At 44.0% G+C, this 22,583-nt stretch overlaps 1 protein-coding gene across 2 annotated transcripts in view; it reads right to left on the bottom strand.

Moving 5' to 3' along the window:
- Nucleotides 1-22,583, bottom strand: part of NEGR1 (neuronal growth regulator 1) — a 272,552-nt gene that overhangs the window by 31,875 nt on the left and 218,094 nt on the right. The gene's annotated exons all lie outside the window — the stretch shown is intronic.

Below are 22,583 nucleotides of genomic sequence, written 5' to 3'. Positions count from 1 at the left end.
TGCCAAACAGAAAGTTATGAAGTTTCTTCACCAACTTACTGACACAAAGAACTCCGATAATAGAGATGGATGCTTCCAATCTAAAAAATATTTACTTGACATCTTGACAAGCACATCGTTGGTGCTGATAAATTCAAACCACATCACTTAAAATACAACGGAATTGGAATTGTATTACTCCAACATTTTTGAAATTTAAAACCCATCTTGAGCAGTCCTGAACATAAAAAGGGTAATAAGTCTAATATGAAGGTTCCCTGCCCCTGCATAGGGGTAGTTTATGTATGTGGCAGTGGAGAGGGCATCCCAGGTTTGTACTCCCTGCCATAGTGCTTGGGTGATGGGGTGCAGGGCAGCAGGAGCTGACTGCTTCCAGCAAGCCTGACACAAAGTCAGTGAAGGACATAAATGATGGTAGAGGATTCTTCTGGGTGTTGTGTTGTGCTGTGCTTCAGACAAAGTTTCTACTTAACTGGATACGGTGCAAAGGGGGTTTTAGAATCATAGAATCCCAGCCTGGTTTGGGATGAAAGGACCTTAAAGTTCCTCCAGCTCCAACCCCTGCCACGGGCAGGGACCCCTTCCACTAGAGCAGCTTGCTCCAAGCCCCTGTGTCCAAGCTGGCCTTGAACGCTGCCAGGGATGGGGCAGCCACAGCTTCTCTGGGCACCCTGTGCCAGCGCCTCAGCACCCTCCCAGGGAAGAGCTTCTGCCTAAGAGCTCATCTCAGTCTCGGATTAAAGCCGTTCCCCTTGGCCTGTCCCTACTCGCCCTTATAAAAAATATTTCCCCAGTATATTTAACAGATATAAAGCAGAATTACGGAAAGCTGCAGAAATAACTGTACAGTGAAGACTGCTGAACTAAACTGGTTTCAGCAATGTCTGACTTTTAGTAAACATGGACTTTGCTACATTGACCTGGGTTAGGAAAGTGTGCAAGAGCCATAGCGATGTATCTGTGGGTTTGAGTCCATCTGCTTAAGACCCCAAATCTGCTTTCTTAGGAGACAGGCACAACGAAGGTCCTGGCTGATGTCCCATTGCATGGGGGGCCTGGAAGAGCCTGCCAGGGCAGAGCTGAGCTGCTGGCGATGGCCCTGGCCGAGGAGGGCTGCTCATGCTTCGAGTAAGGAGAAAGAGGAAGGCAGCACACCAGAATGTTCCTGGCTGTCTACACCCATGATACTCGCTATGAAATAAGGTTGTACTCCTGCATAAAGCAAAGCAGGTTTTAGAAGGAGAAAAAGGAATTGTGTTAAGAGGCTCAGAAAAACTAAAGAATTATCAAGAATTCCTCAATTCTGTGTTTTAATGACTGTTTTATAAGGATTCGATTTCGCAGTCTTTAATTTTGTCTGAATCTTTATGTTCTGAGAAATTACATCCTGCGTCTCATGTCTAATTAGCAGCTTTGCTTCAAGTGCATTGTACAGCGATGACAAAAGTTATTTTTCTGGCTACCCTACTGCAGACTCTTTTCCTTCTGAATTTAGGAGTCAATCTGTCTTGTTGCCATGGCTTCCTGTAAAGGAGAAGGTTCCTCTTGCTGCAGAATAACAACATTCTTTACAACAATGAAGTAAATTAATATACTCTATGAGTACAATAATTAATTAAAAGGCAAAATACCATACCCAAACCAGCAGGGATTTTACTAGGATCATGTCTCTTTTGGGAACATTGGATTTAGACTTAATTGTAGGTGCTTAAGGTAGCATAAAATCACAGCCTCATAGCATCACTGAGGCTGGGAGTGAAGGTGGTAATATCATGCATAATTCTTGCAAAAATCTCATTTTTGAAATCCATTATTAGGTTAAGGATTGGGGGAGGTGGATATATTCCTGATTTCAAGTTCTAAACCTCTCTGCAAATCTTTATTCATTAAACTGTTCAGGTCTATGGAGGGAAAACAAAACCAGCTGGTTTTCCTATAAGCACACTAGGCTGGTTCATCAAAATTAAAATACATTAATGACTTCTTAGTGGCACTGGGAGGCAGAGGTGTGTAGGGAACAGTGGTCGTATCCTGGTATCTGCACTTCATTTTGCTGGGACCTCAATCCCTCAAGATCAGGACTGCTCAAATTTTCAAGGGTGGAAAAACCTGTGCTAGTGTAATGGGAAATGGTGATATTGTGTGTCACTGCTGTGACTTCAGTGCAGAATTCTCCTTCAGCAGAATCTTTAAGATTTGTTTCATAAAGCAGAGGAAAATCAATGTGTCTACACTACCTCTTAGCCTGCCCTTTACAGCACTGGTGCTGTCCAGATTGCTGTGTCAGGATCCTTGTTGTTATCACAGAATGGTTTGTGTTGGAAAAGACCTGAAGATCATCCAGTTCCAACCCCCTCACACTAAACAGTGTCACCTAAGGCTCTGTCCAACCTGGCCTTGAACACTGCCAGGGATAGCAGTAACACTCCTCTGGTGTAGTGGGTGCGAGCCAAAAGCATCTCGCTATTTTAAAGCAGAGCTTTAATTCAAGATGGGATCAAAAAATACAAACAGGAGCATGCTGGGCATAGGGGTAGTGACATAGCATCACTGGCTGCTAAACATACATGGGAAACTGGTAACTCCTGTCAAGGTCTACTGATGCCTAAAACCACTGACCAAGGTAGTCCTTACACCCGACTGACCACATGGTGAATGCCTGGGGATGCTGCCAGAGATGTCATCATAGAAAGCAGAACTTCACAGCGATGGTTTGTGATGAACCTGGAATGAGAATCATAGGATGGCTAGGGGTGGAAGGGACCTTAAAGACCATTTAGTTCCAACTCTATCCTGATGTTTTAGAGGTGCTGCCAGGCACTTGAAATGTGCAGAAGTCATGGAGCTAGCTTTAGGAGAAGGGCTGGTGCACTGAAGGACCAGCGGCAGCTGCCCTCTGGGGTCAAGGCTGAATCCCTAACTCAGGCAGCTTTAAGAAGAAAATAGGGGAAGGCTGGGAGAAGCTGAAGGTCAATCTCTGCAACTGTGCATAGGAGGAGAAAGAAAACAAAGTGATCACAGACAGGACAGCAAGTAAAGACAGATTAAGTGCGTGGAAGAAGTAGTAGTGCCGCTGAGAACAGCAGTCAGCTAAGTGATGCTGGCAGGAGGGGTGTACAAATCACAGCCTGACACTGAGCGTGGCCAGGGAGGAATAACACAACTGCCTGTAAGCAATGCAAAGAGCTCTGGATGGAGTTGACTGCAACCAAAGGCAGCAGTGCAGGGTGGCAGCGACGGCTGAAGCCATGGTGGAAGAGGGAAGGGAGCACTCCAAGAGACTGCTGCATCCTATGCTGGTGCTGGAATGGAGTACAAAGAAGAAAGAGAAGATAACATGGGTAAAACAAACTGTCTGGCTTAACATTACTTTGATAAAGGCAGAGAAAAGTGTTCTTGGGATAACACAAGGAAATCTATTTATCTGGAAAGTCAGATTTTGATAGCGAAAACCAGAGAGATTTTAAGCAGAAAAATACTACAGGTCCTGGCGTAGCGGCCTGACTTGGTGGAGGTGAAGGAGGGGAAATGGGGGATAAGGTGATCACAAAGATGCTGCGAGGGCTGGAGCAGCTCTGCTCTGGAGCCAGGCTGAGAGAGCTGGGCTGGGGCAGCCTGGAGAAGAGAAGGCTCCTGAAGGGGAGACCTGAGAGCAGCTCCAGTGCCTGAAGGGGCTGCAGGAAACCTGGAGAGGGGCTTGGGACAAGGGATGTAGGGACAGGCCAAGGGGAATGGCTTGAACCTGCCAGAGGGGAGACTGAGCTGAGCTCTTAGGCAGAAGCTCTTCCCTGGGAGGGTGCTGAGGCGCTGGCACAGGGTGCCCAGAGAAGCTGTGGCTGCCCCATCCCTGGCAGTGTTCAAGGCCAGGTTGGACACAGGGGCTTGGAGCAAGCTGCTCTAGTGGAAGGGGTCCCTGCCCCTTCAACCCAGAGCAGTTGGGATTCCAAGGTGTGTAGGTATCTGTACCGCACTGTCAAGGGAAGAGAAAAAACCTAACGTTTTTCTAAAATCAGCTTTGATCAGTGGTGGTGAGCGTGCGCTAGAGCCAGCTGCTGGAAGTAATCTGGCATTAGAGATCAGCCATTGATTGAGTTTAAATAAAGCGCATGATTAAACCCCACAGACTTGTTACTCCTGCTCTAATCCTCGAGAGAAACCTTTGGAGAACATAAGCTATTAAAGACAGCTGGGACAAGGAGGTGCAGTCTCATGTCAAGGACATTTAACGTTGCCTTTACCAGAAGGAAAGAGATAGTATCTAGAAAGTCCTTTCTGGTTGCAGGTAGAAAAAAGCTTGCAGAGAAAACCTGTTAACAGAATGGGAAACCACCCCATGAAAGGCTACACAACACAAGGAGGAAACACACAGAACAAAAGGGATTTGTTAACCAGAAGCAATGGCTGGGAAACCCAGCTGGGCTGGGATGAAGTGGGAGCTGCCAAGCTGTACCCAGATGTACAGCACCTTGGGAAGGAAACCGTGGAAACCTGCTGCAAAACACCCCATAGATACCTTAAGGAGAATGAAAGCAGCCCTGCTCACAAAGACAGGGTAGAGAAATTAAGCATGGACCTAAAAATATATATATATGTTTGTAATATATTCAGTAAAAGCTTAAAAGATGGCATTCTGGATAACAAAATGGGAATGGAAATTGCCAGACCAAAGTCAAAGGAAAATTCAATCAGCTCAGGATACTCAGGTCAGAGGGATTTAAATGCATTTGCACATGAAATTACAAATCAACAGTAAATTGAGGGGAAGAGGAAGACAGCAGATACAGCGGGACTGAGAATGAAAGGTGTGTTTGAGGAGGGTAAGCACACAGAGCTACAACTTCATGGCATTCAAGGCTTTAGAAAAATATGAGCTGGAAGGAGCTTATTAAAGGATACAGGCAGGTAAAAATAAACAAGTAAATTAAAGCTGGCTATTACTTTACTAGAGCCCAATTACTTGTAATTATTTGCCTAGAAAATTTCCTAGTATATGATTAAGGAGCCAAGTAATTCATCAGCCCCTGTTTGCATGAACTAACGGGTATAAACCGAGGATGAATGCATTCAGAAATCCAAAGTGGGTCTGCAGCCTTTATAGTCTGGCTGTCCTCCTCAGAGCTCATACAAAGGAAAACCAACTCCTTAGAGGAGGAAACTCGATTAGTTTATGGAAGGGATTACATGACGGAGCAGCCTGCGGTATAAGGGGATTAGATTCACTGACCCAGGCGTCCTCCCAGTCCCAGCCTCTTAACAGCACAAAACAATCTTTTTTCCCCCCAGGAGAATGTTAAAACCCCAGACAAAGTGAACAACACGTTGGTTCAGCCTTTTGCCTGCAGAAAACCAGCCTGCAAGCCTCTGACTCTCAGATAAAACCATGCAAACCCCATCTCCCAAACCCACCAAGAGCAGACACGCACTTGCCCAAGGTATACATGCCATATATAGTTTTCCTGTCTTTCCACTTAAAAAGGTGCAGACATGACAGTGATGGATGCATTGTTACTGCTGGTACTGGATTACTTCAGTGCTAACGTGAGTTATGTCCAGTCCCTCACCCTAAGGAAGCCACATTTCCTTATCCACTACTCCAGTCTTGACTCCATCATCCATTTGGGATGGAGTAAGGTGACTCACACCCACAGCTCAGTGTCATTACATGGAAATGTAACTGTTACGGTGTCTCTCACAGAAGAGTTTGATCACTGTTTTCCAGAATACCCTTTCTGTTGTGGGATTTACTACTTCAGTACCACAATTTCAATATTAAGCTGCACCCTGCGAGAGTTCAGACACGTAACAGAGCTCAAACCGGTGCGTGATGCTTCCAGTTACAACACATTTCAGTCTTACCGAGAGGTCTGCTGATGGAGGAAAGAGAAAACCCCCCAAAATGCCAGCCTGTGCTTGCACATGCTGCCAGCTTTCCCACAGTGCAAGTCTGAGGTGAGATTCATCAAAATAGAAAGTTGGTAAAACTCAAACTTGCTGACAGTGCTCAAGGAAGACGTAGGAATGAAACCTCTGTGGTACTGCAAGATGATTTATTATGTGCACAGCACAGCCTGGGCTGGGGGTGAGGGTCTCTAACACAGCCCCTCAGAGCCAGAGCTCACATCCTGACAGGACTTTAGTCCAGATTTATTACATCCAAGAAGGAGAAGGCAATGTGAAGATACAGCTTGAGAAATGTGGAAAGCCATGGGACCACAGAAGTTCACCTTCATTCTCCTCATTCTCCTCTCTCTTTTTGCCATGCCTCGTCCTGGCACAAACACAATGAGAGAAGAATGCTCATTATTTAGCCCCATTCCCCTTTCTTCCCCTGCGCGCACACATCAGATCTCTGTGTGTTACCTGAAACAATAGACAGGACTTCTGACAGCTTTCCTGTCACTGGTACCTTGCCAAACCCCTCAGTCTTCATCTGCTGCTTCTCCCTCTGCAGTTTATCAAGGCAATGTACTAATTTTTCTAATAATAGATTTGAAATGACAAGACAGGTCAAACAACTGGACTCAGACCTTGACATTCTTAGTCTGTCGAGATGGGTTTTCCCCTGTAAAAATGAACTTCTTCAACATAACAGAAAATAAAGTGTCTGTGGATCTGATTTCTGAAGCACAGTTCTGCTCTAAATCGGAATCACAGAGCGGTTTGTCTTGGAAGGGACCTTAAAGCTCCTCCAGCTCCAACCCCTGCCACGGGCAGGGACCCCTTCCACTGGAGCAGCTTGCTCCAAGCCCCTGTGTCCAACCTGGCCTTGAGCACTGCCAGGGATGGGGATTAAATATTTCCGTTAATTTCATATTGGCAATATTTAAAATATAATATATATATATTTCCCAGTGTATGAAGACTCTAAGGATATCCTCTGCAGATCAAAGTCTTCAAAACCAAACATCACAGAATGCAGACTTCATCAACACAGGAGCAGTCCAGTACAGCCCCATAGCAAGGCAAAGAGCAGACAGTGGCTTTCCAGCCCTATTCCCACTTGCCGGCATCCTGCCCTGATGCAGGCTGCTCCCTCTCCCCATGCTGCTCAGCTCCAGGTGTGGGAGCATGTTTCTGCTGATGCTGGAACCAGCCAGCAATGTTTGTCTGTCATTCACAGGGGATGTTAGTGCCCCTAAAGACCATTTCAATCCATCAGGATAGGGTAATTCTTTGGCAATACGAAAAAGACAATGCTCTTTCCAGTTCTCTGGAGCCCGGGCCCAGCAGCAGCTCAGCACCAGCACTGGGACCATTAGAGAATTCAAAGCTACAAACGCATTTTGTTATTACAAAGAGAGCTGGTTTTATCACTCTGCAACTGGCCCCAAATGGACTGTTTTGGTCGGTGCAATCGATACTGTTAGGACGATCGAGTTTTTAAAACAAAACCTATTCCTTATCATGAGTCAGATTCTGTTTTTCAGAACGAAAAGCAATGTTACACGAGTCTGAGGGGTAATTTAATTCTTTGTACTCTTCACTATTAAGGTGACAGAAAGTCCAAGCTATTTCACAGTAACAATGACAAACAGAAACTAGGACATGTTTTAATTGGGTTCTGTAGCCCTCAACTAACATCAGTTTCTGCCATTCTTCGGGTATTTCGATCCCCAGTGTGAAATGACTACTGGAACCAGCCCGCGTTGCCTTTAGCTAGAGCCTATGTTTCTTAAACTCTCATTTTGGGACATGACACACGCAAGAGCACAGAAACCCATTCTCCATAGTGTTCACTTAGGGAGACTGAGGAGTCAGATACACAGTCAACAAAAGATACACAATCTGACAAAGCCATAGCACTGGTGCATGTTCCACTGTTTTCTTTCTAACGTTACTCTAGTTTATTCTTGCATTTTGCAGGTATTAACCACCACCAGGCTAAACAGTTTCCCCATTTATCCCATGAGTTTTCTTAAGATAAATAGATATGATTTGAAAAGATAGCATTAAATATTTACATTTACTAACGAATGGCATTTACATATGCTGCATAAGAGAAATCACAACTTTATGGGGTATTTTACTATAGGAGGGGGGTAGGTGCTTACCCACTATCAGTAATGATGTGTCTACACGAATGCAATTTCTACATCTGTGTTGAAGCACACTGTAGACAGACGAGCATGTTTACAGAGGGTAAAGAGGGCGTTTTGTAACAGAAGAATACAAAAAGCTGGTTCTGCTTCAGTCCTGGTTTCACTGTGAGAGTCTGTATCAGTGGAATCACAGAACCCAGCCTGGTTTGGGTGGAAAGGGACCTCAAAGCTCACCCAGCTCCAACCCCTGCTATGGGCAGGGACCCCTTCCACTGGAGCAGCTTGCTCCAAGCCCCTGTGTCCAACCTGGCCTTGAACACTGCCAGGGATGGGGCAGCCACAGCTTCTCTGGGCACCCTGTGCCAGCGCCTCAGCACCCTCCCAGGGAAGAGCTTCTGCCTAAGAGCTCATCTCAGTCTCCCCTCGGGCAGGTTAAAGCCGTTCCCCTTGGCCTGGCCCTACAGTAATTTTCCTGCCCCTATAGTATTTTACTAAAGTAAAATATTGAGATTTTGCTGTAATAACATTTAGATTTGCATGTATTGGAGAAATCAATAACTGGTCCAAAATACAACTGGCAATGAAATACTAACACATTAATTAATTGAAACACCCCCCTTTCTTAACTATTTTCATTTTTGGTCTGTGGTAATTAGCCAGGTTTATTCAATCTAATCTCTCCTGGGCTTTATCATCTTAGTTAAAGATTAATGATTTATTCTGAAATGGAGAGCTTTCAGCCTAGGTAAACCAGAGACTGCTTTAGTGCAATGGTAAAGGGAAAAACATTGCTGATAATAAATCTTCTAGATGGAAACTGCGAGTGGGTTGGTCAGAGACAGGACCTTGATTTATTCTGTGCCTTTCACTCCCCATTAGTATTTTGCAATTACAATTTGAGCTCTTGTACAGGTTTGAGTTATTACACTGTAAGTGCTTAGTAATGGTTTGTTTTATTTAAATGGTTTGTTCTTCTGTTACAGGATGGAATTAACAGCTCAATGTCTCCGAGACATTATAAAGATACATCATTATCAGTCTGAAGTTGGAGACCTGACATGGCCAGGCAGTTTACTCACTGCCCTACACCTATGGGACTTTGGGTTGACTTGATTTACTTTTTAAGTAAACACTCTAATATTTTGAGGCGTGTAGAAAGCCACATCAGTGACACCTTTTAGCATCACTCTTGCAAAAGAAGCCTGATGAAAGGCATTTCTGTGCAGCACCAGCCTGAGCGCCACGCATGTTCTTAGCTGGCACAGAGAAAATAATGGGATAAATTTAAGTTTTACTTAAAATTCTAGTGGAATCTGATTTTCTTATAAAAAAAGGAAGAAAGATGCTAAAATAGCCCATTGTTTTAATCTGGAGTCCACGAAAGGTTTTTTATTTATGTAATTTTAAAAAGTTCCAGAATAAATCATCACGGTTTATGTAGGATCAACTGTTTTATAGTGTGAAAAAAACTGCTTTAAATTTAATTTAATGGGGGTGTGTGCGAACCACTAACAAGCAAAAATTTATTTCCACTATAACCTTTCAAATCATGTTTAAAATAAAGGTCCCGCATTTGATATTCTTGCCAGTAAGAGGATGCAATTTCTCTCCCCACTAGCACAATTGGAACTGGAACTAGCAGGTCCTTTCCGACCGTAACCATTCTATGGTCACAATTTCACATCTGTAACGTGTTGGTCTGTGCTCAAGCCTTTACTTTTCTCAGGAATGCCTGACTACTGAGGAAAGGAATATATCAGGAATCTCTGCCCCTCGTATTGCAGTGTGCTCTTTGAGCATCACAAAAATACACCCACTGGTTCAAGGTCCCATCACCAGTACATAGTTGCACAAGTAATTACAAGCGCTGATCTGTCAAAAAATGAAGAAGTAAAGTGCAAGGAATGTCAAGGAATGAAAAGAAATGCAAATAATTGATTTTCCAGATCCTTTCAGATCTGGAAAATCAATTGGAAGGCTGGAATCTTTACAGGCTTCAGAGTGACCCTCAGCACATGCAGCCTTCTATGGTCCCATGCAAGGTGTGGCTGAAGAAACCCCCATAAGGCAAGTCTGAGAGGCAAATGTAAAACAAACCATGCAAAGGGCCACTTACCTGAGCTCAGCAAAAGGAATTAATTCATTAACTGCAAAGAAAACGTGGTCATGGGTGGTTTCTTTGGAGATGAGGAAGGTTACACATGGAAAGAAGCCAAGAAAAGGCAAAGAACTCCAAACCCAGGTGTAAATATCTTGTTCTATGGTGAGTCCCACACGCACCCTGAGTGCATAGGGCTGACCACAGCCTCTGGATGTGGGAGAGGGGCAGAGCAGCAAACATGGCACCAGAGAGCAAAAGGATGCTCTGGATTTAGAGATGCTTCCAGAAGGAGAAGAGACCAGCAGTACCCAGTCAGCAGTCCCTGCTCTGCTCCTGAAATGCCACAGGCATCAAAACAATCTGGCCACCCCACTGCCAGGAACGCGTTACTCACTCCATGTAAGGACACATCAGGATGGGTTTTTCCAAGGAAGCCCTTTCAGATGCAGGAGGTTTCTAAAGCACCCAGTTTCCAGCATAGGGAACACCCTCTGCAGTTTAGGAAACACAGCAATAGCTTCCAAACCTCAGACAGCACTTTTACCTTCTAAGGTGCATCAATGGGGCTCATTTGATGTCAAACCGAATTCGTTTCTCTCAGCGCTGTGTATCCAGTTACAAGACACTGCTGAGTATTATCAGAAATAAAAGATAATAAAAGGCACGTGCAATCTGCAGCCTTGTTGAGGACCTGTTTATGAAACCCTCCACAGTGTTTTTCCTATAGTGTTTATCAAGAAGCACTGCTGAAGATATGATTTATGAAATTCCCTTCCCCTGTACACTGGAAGCTTCTCAGTTCCCCAATGAGCAGCTGCAGCCAGACCCACATGAGACTGTCTGCCAAAGAGGGAAAGAAGCGATGTTGTTTTAACCATGCTAAGTTAAGGGGAGTTTTTTGGAAGCTTCCTGTTGTAACCTAACCTGTCCCTGTGCTGCTTTAGTGCCCCTTTAAACTTGGTTGTGGTTTGCCTGTCAATACGTAAATGTCAGATCTGGCCCATGTGACACATGGGATATTTACAGGGCTAAAAGGAAAGTCAAGCAATCAAAACAGATAATATAACCACAGACTGGTTTGGGTTGGAAGGGACCTTAAAGCTCCTCCAGCTCCAACCCCTGCCACGGGCAGGGACCCCTTCCACTAGAGCAGCTTGCTCCAAGCCCCTGTGTCCAACCTGGCCTTGAACACTGCCAGGGATGGGGCAGCCACAGCTTCTCTGGGCACCCTGTGCCAGCGCCTCAGCACCCTCACAGGGAAGAGCTTCTGCCTAAGAGCTCATCTCAGTCTCCCCTCTGGCAGGTTCAAGCCATTCCATATAAAACAAACTGCATGTCTTTTAATTAAACTGAGCAGAGGAAAAGGAATGGGAAGAGAAAGAACATTTTAGGAGTTGTCTGAAAGTGATCTCTAAATGCTTAATGAACCCTTCCCTGCCTCTTCCGCAGCGGGTTCACAGACCAGAGTCATGGAACTCAATTCTAAAATAGACATAGAAATGGAAGCGACAGACAGCCCAGTTGTCAGGTACTGACTGAACACAACCTTCTGCTGATGCCAAAGGTCTGAGGTGGCCTCTGCCCAGTCACCTTTCCCTTGGCTGTGCCACTGGGTGCTCTCTGAGCCTCAGGCGACAGAACCAGGGTGACGCAAGCAGAGAAACCTACCGAGTTCCTGTCTCCTACCAACATTTTAATCACATCTACATCACAAAAGTTACACAAAATTCAATGTTTTCATTCAGTTGTTCATTAAAAAGCGTTAAAAAGGATAAACAGCATTTGTTTATTAGCCCTTATCTCCAACTTTTCCAGACAAAATTGCTGTTTTAATGATTTTTACAGCTCTTGAGACCATAAGAAACCGAAGAACAAGAGACAAAGTAGTCTGCATCCTTTTGGCTTGGTCTTTCATTCGTATGTATAAATAGGAAGCTTATGAATAATGGAGGTCTAAAAATCTGTTAGCATTTTTGCTGTTCAGAAACATATGATTAGCATTGCTCTGACTCCCGTAATGATATTCTTGTTCTCAGAGGTCACTCTTTAGATCTGCACAACTGTCACTATATTTCTAAGTGTAAACAAGGCAAAATATACATTAGAAAGGCAATATGAAGCACACCACAGCACTACCTCCTTCCTGTGTGCATACTGCTATGCTTGCAACTGCTGATAGTGTTAAACAAATGCTTTGGCAGGTCTGTGGTCATAGGCAGGTTTGTTCATTTTCTCCTACCTCTGAATACACACAGCTCCCATAAAGATAGCTTGGATGCAGGGAAATCTCCCAAAAGACCCCTTCCTCACTGCAGCAACTTAAAACTCTGTCCATCAGCAGTGGTTTCAGTCATCCCACACAAGGCTGGACTCACTGTTAACGTAGCATCCCAGCCTGGTTTGGGTTGGAAGGGAGCTCAAAGCTCCTCCAGCTCCAACCCCTGCCACGGGCAGGGACCCCTTCCACTAGAGCAGCTTGCTCCAAGCCCCTGTGTCCAACCTGGCCTTGAACACTGCCAGGGATGGGGCAGCCACAGCTCCTCCGGGCACCCTGTGCCAGCGCCTCAGCACCCTCCCAGGGAAGAGCTTCTGCCTAAGAGCTCAGCTCAGTCTCCCCTCTGGCAGCTTAAAGCCATTCCCCTTGGCCTGTCCCTACATCCCTTGTCCCAAGCCCCTCTCCAGCTTTCCTGCAGCCCCTTCAGGCACTGGAGCTGCTCTCAGGTCTCCCCTTCAGGAGCCTTCTCTTCTCCAGGCTGCCCCAGCCCAGCTCTCTCAGCCTGGCTCCAGAGCAGAGCTGCTCCAGCCCTCGCAGCAGCTCCGTGGCCTCCTCTGGAACTGTGAAAACAGGGATTTCAAATCCCGACCTATTCAGCCTTCATTGTACTCCCTGGGCCTCTTTGTGACCCTTCTGTGCTTTGGTACTGTACAGCTACTGGGATGGGAAGAGGGGGTCTCTGTCTGGAACCACCTCTTACCCCTCATTTTCTACCCCTGTTTCAGTTTTACTTTCAGACCAGCATTTCACTGACACGGGGACTCCTGCAGGCTGGGTTCCTGACCTAACTACCTCCAGATGAACCTGGGGTTCCCAGGTGAAGGAAAGCCGCCTGGGAATAGAGGCTGAGACAATTCTTACCACAGCAGTCTCATCCTCATTTATAGACATTCCTGCTTGATCTATCCATTACTAACGTGTTTAGAGCAAACACCCCCAGCTCTGCAGTCCTCATATGTATATAGCACACGCCTCGAAGGACTCGATGCTGCTCAACTGCTCTGATATTTGCTTTCACTGGCACAGCAATTTGTGAATAAGTTATTTAATAATTACTGTGTAATTAGAGTTCTGCCGATCCCTGATGAACTGAAATCCACAGACAATGCCTATCAAATGAATCATTACAGATCTCTATAAATTACATGGTGAAATGTGCCAATGTCATGATGAACCTCATAAACCGTCTACAATTCCTGTAAAAGGAGACTTAATTGAGGCTGCAGCTACGTCTGCAACATCTCTGTGCAGAGTTTAAGGAGGAGCACATTGCAAGGTTGCACTTCCAAGAGAAATAGAGCGCCACGTAATGCTACAAGTCAGAGGAAACAAGAGAGGAGCACAAAGGTGAACCAGAATGTGGACTATTCCAGTTACAAATGAGTCACGGAGAAGTACAACTGCTTTTCATTTGGTACAGAAGTGTGTTGGAAAACAGGTAGAACAGGAGGCGAAAACCGCCCGGCTAATCTACAGCGCAAGTCGTTGTGCCAACCCTCAGAGGAAGGAAACGCATTTATTGCCTGGGGAGCTATTAAAAACTGAGATCAAGGAACAGAAGTCTGCTGCAAATAGCCTACAAGAAAATAGAATCTCCAAGCACACACATCAGCAGGCTAAAATAACAAAATGTGCTTCTAAACAGATTCACTTATCATCTCCCGCAAGGGATTTGGGTCTATCAGGCTGCGAGAGCTGTTGTCAGGCTCAATAGCTTCTCCCTGTTCAAGGCAGTGGAATCTGAAATACTAGATTAGCTATTATTTCTGTGTTGGGATCCTGCCTCGGAAGATCCCACCTGAACCAACGAAGAGTCCCTGCTGAGGTCAGATGGGCTTCTCTGCTCCTGCTTCCAATGCAGGATCAGCACAAGACGTTAAGGGAAGTGTCCCACTGCAGCTCGGAGTCTTGCTGCACAGATGAACTGCTATTAGCATATTATAAACATCATGTTAACATGCAAGAGCTGAACACAGTGTTTCTGGAAACAGAAATATCTTCTCTGTTCTTCTCGATAACCAAGGCCACCTAAACCTGGCTGGGCTAGCCCTGGCCTGGCCCCTGCTTGCAGCTGCTCTGCAGTGCTGAGGATGCTGATGCTGACCCTTCTCACTGCTTTGATTACACATAAAACAAACTGGCTGCTTCTAACGTATTGAAAAAGAAATAAATCTGCATCTGCACAAACAGGGATGCTGTTCTTACACAGAAATCAATAAAAAGCACCTGAAAGACATCTAGAAGTGTGAGTCTCTGAGAAGAGGATGTGAAGCAGGGTTAGACCCAGGGCACTTGTTTTCATTAATGCCAACCACACACCCCACTAGTTACACAGGATAATAAAATCAAGCCAGCACTAAATCCCTGGGTGAAACTGGGTTTGCTCAGCTTTCACTGAGGTGTTCATTGGAACAGCAGAAAGGGAATTTTATGCAAGAGCTGCATCTTGTTTTCTGACTTGATTTTTGTGCAGAGCAGCCCAGAGGCTTTCAGTTCATTTCCTGAACACTGAGGACAAATCCTTGTGATAAACTGCTAAGCTTCACTGCCAAGATAATTTTGATTATGTGCCCCTCCGCTCTGTATTGAAGACTGATGCAGAACCAGCTGTGTAAGGGTTAGAAATCCTCCTCTCTCAGCCTGGGGTATGCATGGCAAATTCATACCCACTGATTTTTGGACCAGCTTCATCCTTAGCTATATCATTAAAACAGTTATTATGAGATGTTCAAAGCCAAGTTGGATGGGGCTTGGAGTAATCTGCTCTAGTGGAGGCGGGTTGTAACTGGGTGAGTTTTAAGGTCCTTCCAACACAAACCTGTCTGTGGTTCTACCATTCTATGACTTCTAAAGTGTAAGAAAAGTTCCAGGAAAAAAGCCGAATACAAACAGGGAATTGATGCTTTCAGTCCTGAGAACTGTATCCAAAGCAATGCAGCTTTTAGGGTATTTTTTATAGCAGCTATTGACAGAGACCATAAAGAGCTGAGCTTCCTTTCTTGCACCAACCCAGGCATGTTTTGAAGATGCTGGTCTGCTCAGGTCACACATCGAACTGTGGACCAATAATTTACAGAGCCCAGGAGCAGCGACTGCTGCTTGAGAGCAAATGCTGAAAGGTCAGGAATGAGTCTTTCATTAGGAAGCAAAACCAGACTGGCTGCAAAATTCTTTTAGGAGAACCGTGGGACTGACGGGTGATACACTGAAACTGAGGCAGGATGGTGACAAATAGTGCAGGGAAACTTTAGTCCTTTTTTCACATTACACCTTCATCTAGAAATCTGCATTTAGGGAAAGCATCTTGTTAGGTTGCAAAAAAGACCTATTTTGCTTCAAAATGCCAATGACTTAGTCATTAAAGTTCTATTTTATACCAAACATACTTTATACAATATACTGCTTTGATATTACCAGGAAACTACTTTTTAAGCCCAACTCTAGCTGAAGAACCTTGCTGAAGAACATAAAGACATGCACAGAACTTCCTTTGGCTGCAAAATCATGGTTTTAAAAACATTAAAGTCTATTGATTTAGATAAAGCATTGTTGGATCCTGATTCCAAAGTTTCTTCTGCCTGACAGGCATTTTCGCATGCTCAAAGCTCTCTGGGAAGCTCAGCAGCAGCCTTAGCCAAGAAAAGAGGCTGGTGAGGATGTACATTTCATTGGATAGATAAATAAAAGCTGCACATACTGGGTTTGCGATAAATAGCAGCTGCTATACTGGGATTGTCTTAGTTTCCAATGTGGTTACTTCATGAGATTTGTTGCTTTCTTCCTCACATCCCAATAATGTAAACATTTGATTCTTTTTCTCCAAATAACGTTTAAACTGAATAAATGGACAGGATTTAAATGACCAAGTTCTCAGTCTGTGTTTTACCTTTGAGTAATGTTAGTAAATCTAAATCCTTCCTAGTCTAAAACTCTGGATATCTTTTTGCAGGCCAATTTAGAAGAGAATTGTCTATAACAGTACCAGCATCTTACCACAGTGACATTTAGATCACTGTTGTAGATGCTCCATAGCAGGACATTTTGAAGTCAAGATATCAGCTTTGTTACCTGGGATAATATCTTTGGGGGAAAAAGTGTGTTTCTGAAAAATTCATCTTGAGTCTGTCTCATGGAGTATTTCTAATATTGCCAGCACTATCTAAGCATCTGACGCTAATGGGTTTTGCCTGAGGTTTGGAAAAGCTCTGAGAAAAGGAAGCTTTTAGACTCCATTTATTATTTAAAATCCAATCAAACTCTCAACGTACAAACCTGTAGGTGGAAGGATAACACCGAGTTCTCTATTTTAGATGCTTATTTAAATACCTCAGCATTTTGTGACTTATGTGGTTAAGTTCAGAGGTTAATTAGTGTTTGCAGTGTGGGCTCACTGAAAACCCTCTCATTCTGAAAGCTCTACATCTACTTTTAGCTTTCTTTCTGCCAAAAAAAGAATTATTTTCTTCTGTCTCATTTGCTTCAGTTCACCAACTGTTCAGATGCTCAGGAACATGCAGCAGCTCTCAGGGAAAGCTAAATACAAGCTGTGGACACCATCTCCAGCTCTATGTTTTTTTGGTAATCTCTATATTAAGAGGACACTTGACATGATAGGAGCACACAGGTTTTCAAAGAAACTTTGCTTGCTTTCAAGCAACTGCTTCTGTTAAATAGCCTGGAATTTCTATACTTCTCAGTTACAGCGTTTTCCAACCTGTTGGACCTTCAGTGTAAATACTGAAATCTTGGGTTTAAAATGGATTCCATGACATTCACTGATCAATAGATAATTCCTTTTTAAAGCCTGAGGAGCTTTGGTTTTAACAGCTTCTCATGAAGATAACATACACTTAATAATAGTTTAACAAAGTGCTTTGCATTAAGTTTAGAATTTGCCACTGATTAGTGTAAGTCAAAGCTCTCTTGGGCTTGTTTTATGAGGAAACTTCCTAATACACCTTCTCTGGATGAGCCAATACTTCAATAAGTCTCTTTTCCTTTAGAAGACTGACAGTAATCACCTTCAGTCTCTTGACATAGGAATTTTCTCATCCTTTGTTTCCTCTCACCCCCTTATGAACCTCCTCCTCCATTCTGCAAAATATCTGAGGCCAAGGCCAAGGCATTCTACAACGCTCCAGAATTGTGGAATGTATTTATCTCATTATGTTATCGCACATCTGGCTTCCATCCCATTTGTTAAGTGCGGTATTCTTCGGATTTTACATTTTTCTCCAAGGTTTTCTACCCCTGGGGAGGAAGAATGAGCCCAAGAAGAGCTCCCCACCCTGATCAGGACGTGGGCAGCAGCTGCCTTCAGCAGTTAAGTTCCATGGATGACCTTGAATGCATAATCATCATAATGAACTGAGCCCCAAGATGAACGTTTAGTCATACTTCTAGATGTGCTTCAAGCACTCTGATTTATCAGCTCAGAAAGATGTGTCTGAACATTGTTAGCTATGGTTATAATTGCACAATTGGAGGATATAACAACACAAATGTAACTCAACATAACATAAAGGCAACTTCATTAAGGACCCAAAGCAAAGATCACTGGTGCTTTGGCTTGGTTTTTCCCCCCTGAAACACAGATACACCCTCAGGCCTTTAACGTTTCTCCTAAATGTCAATCAGATACACATGTTCCTGGCTTTGCTCAGATGGGGTATTTCTACCTTGTCCAATCACAGTCTCTTGTTGCCATATAACTCATAATAAACCTCTAGCTGGAAAATGGATTTAGAGAAAATTTACCCTTAGCTCTCAGTAATTGCGACCTGGAGCAGCAGTTGGCATCCATACGGAAAGATCTGAAACCCAACATCTAAAAGAATTATTACAACTTACATAAAATGGAGGATTTGGCCATTTGTCTTATTTTGTATGAATAAAAGAATTGAAGGTGCTGAGTTCTGAACTTTGGATGGATTCCAGATCTGTTCCCTGTCCATCCTGAGGCATGGAGGAAAAGAACAGCTCAGGACAATGACTGTCCCTCCAGGGGCAAGACTGGAAGGGTGGCCTCCAATGAAAAATCACGTCCATGGTACCAATTCTCTGCACTGTGATGTCTACAGGAGACATTGGGCTTGATGCCAACCTCATTAAATCAGTAAATGTTCTCTGACCGACTGCAGCAGCCTTTGAACAGGATCCTAATCAGCACAAGAGGTTTTGTGTCGGTTTTTATATGTATAGTTATATACATTTGTTGGTATTTTGTTTGGTGTAGAGCAGCCTGCCTGGCTGAGTCATAGCACAGAACCATGCAAATTGGAGTTGGATTTGCTTTGCAGGCCAGTATTTGAGAGATCAAATAATAAAATCTTTCTTAGGTAATTGGACAACAGCTGAAACTGTGGACTCAAAGAGAATTTCCCTGGAGAGTCCCTATCTTCCTAGAAATGTCAAACTTGGTAGGCCAGGCAAAGCTATTGAGCTAAAACTTAGCAGAAACCTGTCACGTATCCAAATACATTAAAATACCACTTCTTAGTCAATAAAATGACAGTGCTGAGCTTAGCAGAGATACCGAGCTCTGTGAACTGCAGACAACCCAAGCAGTTTTCACACTCAAAGCCATGTGAGTTACTGAAGATAAGGACTCCAGCCGTGACCATGGGAAACACAGGAAACTCCAGTGAGACTCGGTGCCAGGGAGGTGCAGCCCAAACCTTGTCTGCTTCAGGAGGATTTCATTCCAGGCAGGGTAACAAATGCACCTCCTGAAGGAGGTTTTGGGCTGCAGCTAGGGCCATGCTCATGCAGAGGGGAGCGCATCCAAGCGAGTGCCAGCAGCCAGACCTGCAGCACTGCTAACCCAGCTCCCACCAGGTCCCTGCACTGAATAGTACCTTCCCTCTAACCATGGGTGCAGAGAGGTTGAGATTAAGAAGTTCACATCCAGGCTCCTATGTATGTTTGAGAAAAAGAAAAATGCAATTAAGGGGGGGGGGGAAGGCAAAGAAACTAAAGCTTGCTAAAGCTGAAGGAAGAAGTGCGTACAGAAACTGTTCAGCTAGACTCACTTCAGCAGTACGAGTGCTGCTCAGGTGTCAGAAACCATGAAATCCCCATGGTAAAATGGTGGTGGAAGGGTCCCTGTCCCAGCAGCTTGCCCACCCGATCACCACTGCTGTTGACAATGACAGTGCAAGCACGTGTGTATTGCTGTGTGAAGTAACTCATTTGGATCATTTCCCTTGCTCGTTTCAGGAGAAGCTTTTATGAACTTAGATACAATCACTTCACCATGGCACCTCCCTTCCCTCCCTCTGCCCAGATCCGATTTCTCCTTACTCCTGAGAAACCCTGCTCTTTCTTCTTCCCATGGAGACTATGACGGATGGAAACTGGCTTCAGCTGAAGTAAGAAAATGTTTGGTTTCAATACACGGGAAAAGTTACTGACACAGGAAAGAAGCATGACTATAAAATGACTGTAATGGTGGAGGGTCACCATGGATCAAGGGGGGTGGGTCCAACAACTGCCAGGAGTGATGACCAGCATCGTGAGCGTGCCTTTGTTCAGATGACAGAGGTGATCTTGGAAGACCTCTAAAGCCTGGTTTTCCTTTGCTTTTCATACCTTGGCACAGCAGGAGGCAGTGCTGGGGAATTACCTTGAAAAGTGGTTGCCCGTACCCATATTTAGAAGATGTATCACAGCAAGAACAAGAAACCACTCTGCAGATACCTCCAGTACCTCTGGGTCTTTGATGTTCCAATAGACATAGCCAACACTACTACAGTTACACATAGTGCCACTGAGAAATGTGTGTATTATTACACGTTATGTGCAATTTACAGTGAGTTAATGTAAGTTTTGGGAGCCTATTGTTGGGTTTTTTTCTGCAGTTCAGACATGAAACCCAGTGTATTAAAAATAATAAGACACCAGTTTAATTAGGAATCTTGATGTAGGAACCAGGACACAATGCAATCAACACGTATAAATTGAGGGCACGGTCTGGCGCTTCCTGGCATGTAGAAATGTTTGAGACAAGATTATAAGCATGTTGCACTAACCGTAAGTTCACAGTTGGATGCTTATTCAATAAAGTAGTTCTGTTTAGCTGCAGCAATTAAATTAGTACAGAAAATGCTAGCACATCTCACACACACCTTGCTCTGCTCCTTCTCCTTCCAAATGTCGCTACTGACCTTTTCTGCAGCTCTTCACAATTTTTTATGGGTTTGTGTAATTACTGACCGTATATCTAAGTTTCAACCTGAACATCAGTAGCTCCTATGGATCGTATAACCAGCATTTAATGAAAGTTATTTCTTTGGCAGCTATTGGCAATGGGTATGAATGCTTCCTCTGTATTAATAGTTTTTCTTAAGAAAGGCAACAGTTACCAGACAAGCAATTTATATCATTCTTCAAAATACTAGAGAATGTAAAAGCGGTGCTCTTTAGGAAATAATAATCCCTTTACCCAAGGACACACACACATGTATCTACTGGGGAAACATAGAACCACAGCCTAGTTTGTGTTGGACCTACTTGTGTTGGACCTTAAAGCTCATCCAATTCCAACCCCTGCCACGGGCAGGGACACCTTCCACTAGAGCAGCTTGCTCCAAGCCCCTGTGTCCAACCTGCCCTTGAACACTGCCAGGGATGGGGCAGCCACAGCTTCTCTGGGCACCCTGTGCCAGCGCCTCAGCACCCTCCCAGGGAAGAGCTTCTGCCTAAGAGCTCAGCTCAGTCTCCCCTCGGGCAGGTTCAAGCCATTCCCCTTGGCCTGGCCCTGCAGGACCTTGTAATAATTGCGGCCGAAAAGCTCTTGGACTGTATTGTACCAATGCAATCAACAGTTTAAAATACACTCTGAAATAAGACGTCAACACCTAGCTTTTAACATTTGTCAAGTAGCACGATGATCAAATTATACTTAACCTTACATTTGACTGTGAAATTTTACAGGCAACCATTAACTGCTATCGCTTCCCCCCCCAACACCTGAACCAGCACATATGTTCAGCTATTATTGCCAACAGAATAAAATGTAAGTAGCATCGTGCTAGAGAAAATTCTCCCTGCAGGATTAAGGAGTCCACATTTAATATGTTGCTACCCCAGGATTTTTTATGTTTTAAGTAACATTTTTTCTAGGTAACATTAATGCAGACTATGAGTAAGGAAAAAACTGCCATACGATCTTCATTCCCAACTGAAATGTAGCTCACCGCCTTTTGGAACCCTCTCCTTGTTTTAACTACATCAAAAAAATCACAGTATAAGACATTTCATCTTGGTCTTTCAATCAAACCCCGGAGCTAATGTTACCCCCATATTTCATTCCATGAGGTCAGGATCAGACCCAGAGTTCAGTATTTTCTATCAGTCTTCTGCTTCACACATCCCATCCCTTTCATGATGGAGACATCTATTTTTATGATTTATAACAAGGTACTTGGTGCTTTTATGATGTTTCCAACCTCTGCATCTCAAAGTACTTCTTAAGGGTGGCTACACAGTACCTCAACAACATAAAACTGATAAAATCGTGGCAGCAGCTAGGAGACAGATTCAGCTCTGCTCTGTTTGAAATTAAATGAAACCTTCATTTTACCTCCTCTGAATTGCAAATACACCAAATAACTCTCTGCTTCTGGCATAATATTCCTCTGTTTTCAGTTCTTGCATTTCCTGTTTACAACAAGTGTAATGTTTCCACTTTGCTGATGATTTCTCAAATAGTGAATAAAATGGCAGCAAAGGCTTCATGCTATTTTTTGCTTATTGTGTCTCCTCTGCAGTAATTCAGCATATCCTGACAATACAGATCATTTAAGAAGCGTATTCAGAAGAAAGTTGCATGGCTAGAAGGCAATAACCCCAGGACGTAAGCAACTGCAAATCTACATTTCCACCCAGGAAGAAATATCTTTATGCAGATAAAAGCATGTAGGATATATTCTGAGTTTTGTCTTTCAGTTTTATCACTATTAGAACAGATCAGCACCAAAGTTCAGCTATGAACATCTTCGGCTGCCACTGACAGATGGCAACTGTGAAATACTACAAATTCACAGATATAAATATCTTTTAGGCAGGACATTTGAGACCCGTTTTAACAACCTTCATGCTAAAAACCTTAATGCTTTGCTTTGCCTATTACAACCGTAACCAAAAGATTTCACTCCGAGTTCTCTGC

Source organism: Pezoporus occidentalis, unplaced genomic scaffold, assembly GCF_034315485.1.
Source record: "Pezoporus occidentalis ecotype Australia unplaced genomic scaffold, CSIRO_AGI_Poc_V1 ctg188, whole genome shotgun sequence".
In the NCBI taxonomy this organism is placed as follows: Eukaryota; Metazoa; Chordata; class Aves; order Psittaciformes; family Psittacidae; genus Pezoporus; species Pezoporus occidentalis.
Note: the sequence above shows the minus strand (reverse complement) of the source record. Positions and strands in the feature narration are given on the sequence as shown.